Raw genomic sequence first — 5,556 nt, 5'->3', positions numbered from 1 at the left:
CAATTTTGCACATTTTTTTATGACCTTGGATACACTGTAATTTATAAGTAATTTGTTGAGTGTCCTTGTTTAAAATTGTTAATTTCCTTATGATCCCTTTTATCCTTAATTATCTTGTTTATGACAAACAGAATTATAAAGATAATACATTTCTACTGATTATTGTTGACAATCTCAACTTCCATAGTACAAAACCTTTGAATCTTTTTTTTAATATACAATCTATTATTGTTTTTTCCAGTACATTTTTAAGAAAACATTTGCTTGAAAATATGTTTTCAGTATCAATTTCAGGAGTGTTCAGGTGTTCATTTCTTTTTATAGAGCGTTCATTGCCATTAAATGTATACTGTCATAAACAATACATAAAATCGTTCACCCACAACACCTTTGCAAATAATTGTATCAATATACTTGTTATCTATAAACATGTTTATTTTACACACATTAATCCCGAAAACATAAACACTAAAACCCAAGTTATGATACAATCTTTTCTTCACCATAAATAATGAAAATATCCTTCATTTTTTCCAATATTCATTCAAACAGAAATGGACTTCTTTGAGGAAATCATAATTAATTTTAACATAAAGAAATCTCTTCACCTAAGGTGCAATAACCCTTTCTTAACCCTTTGGATGCGATAAACGGAATCTAATGTTCCCCTATCCATCTTTTCATCGCTTACGCAACACCAATATATACATACTACAAAAGTTTTTACCTAATACGGGAGGGACCTAAGTCAATTCACGCATTGAATAGAGAAGTAAAATCGGGCAAATACTTTATTGTCGTGTCCAAATGGTAAAGTCATTTAACCTCCGGAAAACCATTTGTGCACCAGTGACAAAGAATTTTTTGCCGCTGAAAAAATTGTTCATACACTGATTTGCAATTTAAAGTGCCATGAGAAAGTGCATAAATTTTTTTTACATGATGCTAATGTATTTTTGATTTCCCTTAAAGGGTTTGGTGTTCCAAAGGTTAAAGTACACTAAATTAAAACACAAATCCTCAAAAAAACAATTAATTTCAGTCAGAATTCTGAATTTTTCAAAGGCATATATGAAAAGTGACATCCAAGCATCCATACTTGATATAAATACTTGCTATTTCAATGTGTCTCATAATAAATTAAATATGCAAGTTTATTAATTCAATTTATCATCAAAGTACTCAGTTTCGGAAGTACATATTATATTGTATTGTTACGTCTAAGCAAGGTGGGGAAGCTAGACAATGTTTTATTGCTTTGTTGTTTACCCGATCTGCTTCTCCTTCTGGTGTCTGATTACCATGATACATTGATTTGCTTGGAGGAGCTTAATAAAAATAAATCATAAGTTATGTAAATCAGACATTTTTTCTGTCAATTTTGCCCGCTTTACATCAATCAAAGGATGAAAATTCGAATACTTTCAGTAATATTTATTTAAAATCATTCATTATCAAATCGTGAAATAATGCTAATATGCAACATTATTCTTTGGAAAATTCATTTACTTTAACAAGGTTATCACTCCACTATAACAGATTCTAACATATTATTGTAGACAGATATTGTCATCTCACCTAATAAGTCAGAAGAAGAAGAAAACACTAACTTATTTTAACAGTTAAAATTATTACATATGTACAACATAACAACAAAGATTATTTTTATCTTTGTAAATATGTTTTTTGTATGTCTTTTTTTTTCCTGTCACATTTTTCTCAATCAGTCTTACGTTTTTTTTTTAAATATTAAGGTGACAATATAATTATTCTACACACTCTTCTGAAATAATAAATACGATACATTTTTACATCCATCTTCAATACCCAGTCCATCATGTTCCAAACATCCAATATTCTAAAATTACTAACCAATCTAATAACAATGTATCTGTTATTATTTATTTGTGTTATCATATTTCTGTGTCTTCGTAAAAAAAAAAACTTAATCTTACGCACAAATCCATTTGTTGGCATGTCATGCAAAACTTTGATTAGTTTAAAGCGGGCAATTCCTTCTGTTGTAAAATAATATTTAATTATAATACTGAATAGAATTGTGATTTCAGAAGCCTAAATTTGTACATTAAATGTATGATAGTTATTACTGTAAGGTATAAGAGTGTGAAATACCGCCTAGTGTTGCCTGAATGGTATAAAATAGTTTAAGAAAACTACAAATATGTGTTTTATATCTGAATCATGCTTCGCCGATTGCTTTCATATTGAAAGTACATTGTTGAAGCAAAAATGTTGTGAAAAATTCTCATAAACTTGAATAAGGCGGGATAAGTTTTCCTTATCTTGAAATATAAAATATGTATTTGTTTTGGATCTTAAACGGGTTGTGATTGCGTTAAATGTGTTACTTTGACCTACTTCTCTGAGATGAAAGGCTTGTAGGTTTAGATTTGGATTGAGTCACTGAGATTAATAATAATCTTTTAGGTGTTATTTTTACTTCAAAGCGGGAGAAATCGATCAAACAGTTTTATGTTATTTTCAACACAAATATCCTTCAAACCATTGACTTTAAATATATCTATGTATGTAAAGGGTGGTCCATCGGATTCGCCCGATTTAAATTTCCCTCCTAACTAACCAATTTTTTATGTTTTTATTTGGCAACTCTAATGTTTGACAGTTGTCATCATTTATCATCGTTGTTTCAGAGAATTTGAGCAATTCTTCAAATTTCAAAGTTAATTCTAGGACGGGTTGTTTCGGAGAATTTGAACAATTCATCAAATTTCAACGTTCATTTTCCAGTTCTGTGAAAGATTTTTTCAAGTTCTGTTTTAATTTCAGTTTTGTCAAGCAACTAGCCTATAATGATATAATAACAGAACTTGAACAGGACTTTCACCGAACCCGGAAATGAACGTTGAAATTTGAACAATTCATCAAATTTCAACATTTATTTTCGGGGTCTGTGAAAGTCCTTTGCAAGTTCTGTTAATATATCATTATAGGTTATTGGCTTGACAAAACTAAAATAAAAACAGAACTTGAAAAAATCTTTCGCGGATCTGGAAAATGAACGTTGAAATTTGATGAATTGTTCAAATTCTCCGAAACAACCCGTCCTTAGAGTTCTGTAAAAGATTTTTTCAAGTTCTGTTATTATTTCAGTTCTGTCAAGCAACTAGCCTATAATGATATAATAACAGAACTTGAAAAGGACTTTCACAGAACCCGAAAATGAATGTTTTAAATTGATGAATTGTTAAAATTCTTTGAAACAACCCATTCTTATGTTTGACAGTTGTCATCTGCTGTTATTGAAGTTATTCAAAATGAGTTGCTATACAAAAGAACAATGTCTTGTTATTGTTAAAACACATTACGAATTTCATTTCAAAATTAAATCTGTCGTATCCGATGGACCACCCTTTATTAGATTTAACAAGGACCATGCCCATTTTATATGAAGTCAGAGTAAATGTATATAATTTAGAAGTCATGGTGGTTTGAAGTAAATTATTATGTTTATCATTATGCAAGGTACACCTCATCATTTTATTAAAGTAAATATGACAGCTAGAATTATTTGGTTGTTTGTTTCTAACTGTTTTTAATTAATTTCTAATTTTCCAATACTATGTACACATACCTATTAATCTATTATCAATCACTTTGCATTTGTTATCATACTAATGATTAAAACCTTTTAAACTCTCTTCTACTTATTTATTTGGGATTGGACCAGTTTTTCCCTCCTATGGCTTCAAATTGACCCATTTGTGTATCTACAATGTTATAATAAGGAATTCCAGTGAATTTTTTTTACTATGAATGTTCACCTTCTAACATAAATACGGGTTTTTTTTTACAAATGTTGATTTCGTAGTTAAAATAATTTTCAAATTTTGCAATTTCAAGGTCTGCCAAAGCGATCAAAATCTGACGGGGTACGCATGAAGTCATACATACCTCGGTTTTGTCGGTTAACAGTAAGGTACAATACCACTCGGTCGGTACGAAAACGAAAAACCCAATTTAAATATTTAGGAAGATTTCAAAAAAAGCGATTCAAAAAAATTTGTTCTTTTCAATTAATTTGTAAACCAACCATCTGTGCCAAATAAAAAGTCGTAGAAAGTTATAAATCAGTACGGGCAAATCATTTTAAAGAGCGCACATTTGAATGTATTTGTGCACACTGATAGTGGTTCAAATTCGTATGGACCAGATGCCCGCAGTAGTCTTATCGCACATTACACCACTACACAAGAAAGAATCTCTTTAAAATGTTTCTACTGTACCTTTTACAATGGAATTCTTTCTTTTAACTATTTTGAAATAGACAACACATGAATTTGCAATGGTTATTATTTAAAATGATGAGGGATACCTTTGTCTATGGTAGCATTAGTGGGGTACGACTTGTTGCCGTATTCACACTTGACTGCCTTCATGGTTAAAGTTAGCCACAGCCGGGGACCCTATTTTCCACTTCTATACAGAAAACACTCCCTGTGTATGTATGTACCTATGGTATTCAGAATTAAATACTATTTAATCTGAACATATTTGTATGAGTGGCGATTGCGGAGGTCCCAGCGGAGTCTCTGAGTATATCTGTTGGGCAAAACTTCATACAGAGACCATTCCTTCCATTAAAATGTATAAATTTAGTCAGTATGAAATTACAATTATTATAATTGAGTATGTAACATGGCTGTAATGGTGCGCAAGTGAAAATTTGTAAAATCACGCTCTGAAATGATTGGGGCTTTTGATAATAAGTCCGTTGTACTATAATCCCTGTATAAGTATCCAAAAATGTTTCACCTTAAGTTATTTTCGTATAAAATAATGCTGTTTACCACAAAGTTATCTCAATGAGTGATTCTCAGTTGAAAGGGAAGCTACATTTGTATGTAACAACCCTAATGAGGGTGATTTTATCCCAGTCGATTAATTGACCCTCGAATGGAAACGTTTGTAACGGGAGAGCTATCGACTCATGGGTGGAAGGCAGTTCAGTTCCTAAAGACTGAGGTAGGAGACGGAGACACATTGCCATAGCCTTAGTCATCGGATAAGTGGTAGTGGAGGGCGCCGGTATATTAGGCTATAAAGATATGTTTTGTGACTTAATTAGTTAGTGAGGGGCGGCTGCGTGAGTGTGCGCGTGCGAGGAATACGTGTACATAAGGTCTGGTGATCTCTGTGCCCACATTGTCTATTGTTATTGTTGTAATATACGCAGGTTGGTTGGCTACAGTTTGGTGTTTGGTGCCCGGGAACCATTCCACTGTTCACTGTTTGCTGTTCCTGTTGATGGATGATGGTTAGCAGGTAGGACATCTAACTGCCGCACTGAAACATGCAAACATTTTCCTTTATTTTTTATATAGATCTGTAAGTAGAACTTCTGATATAGTTTACACTATCAAATGTGCAGTTATTTAAATAAACAAACTCAAATTGATTGGCTTTTTTATTTGTATACCATTTTATTACTGTCACCCCACTAGTCTGAAAGGCATACATACATCACACGATTTGTAATTCCCAGATAGGACAGAGAAGAGATAAGGTGAAGTTAAC

General features: G+C 31.8%; 1 long non-coding RNA gene across 1 annotated transcript in view; it reads right to left on the bottom strand.

Moving 5' to 3' along the window:
* Window positions 1–44: 44 nt before the first annotated feature.
* The window catches only part of LOC149417435 (uncharacterized), a 7,290-nt gene continuing 1,778 nt past the window's right edge, over window positions 45–5,556 (bottom strand). Inside the window, exon 3 of the long non-coding RNA XR_016303307.1 lies at window positions 45–5,325. This is a non-coding gene — a long non-coding RNA (uncharacterized LOC149417435). The remainder of the gene's footprint in view (window positions 5,326–5,556) is intronic.

The sequence above is a fragment of the Hesperophylax consimilis genome, chromosome 15 (genome assembly GCF_061612785.1).
Source record: "Hesperophylax consimilis isolate HC1 chromosome 15, BYU_Hcon_1.0, whole genome shotgun sequence".
NCBI classification, from domain to species: Eukaryota; Metazoa; Arthropoda; class Insecta; order Trichoptera; family Limnephilidae; genus Hesperophylax; species Hesperophylax consimilis.
This window is presented reverse-complemented; position numbering and strand designations above follow the sequence as displayed.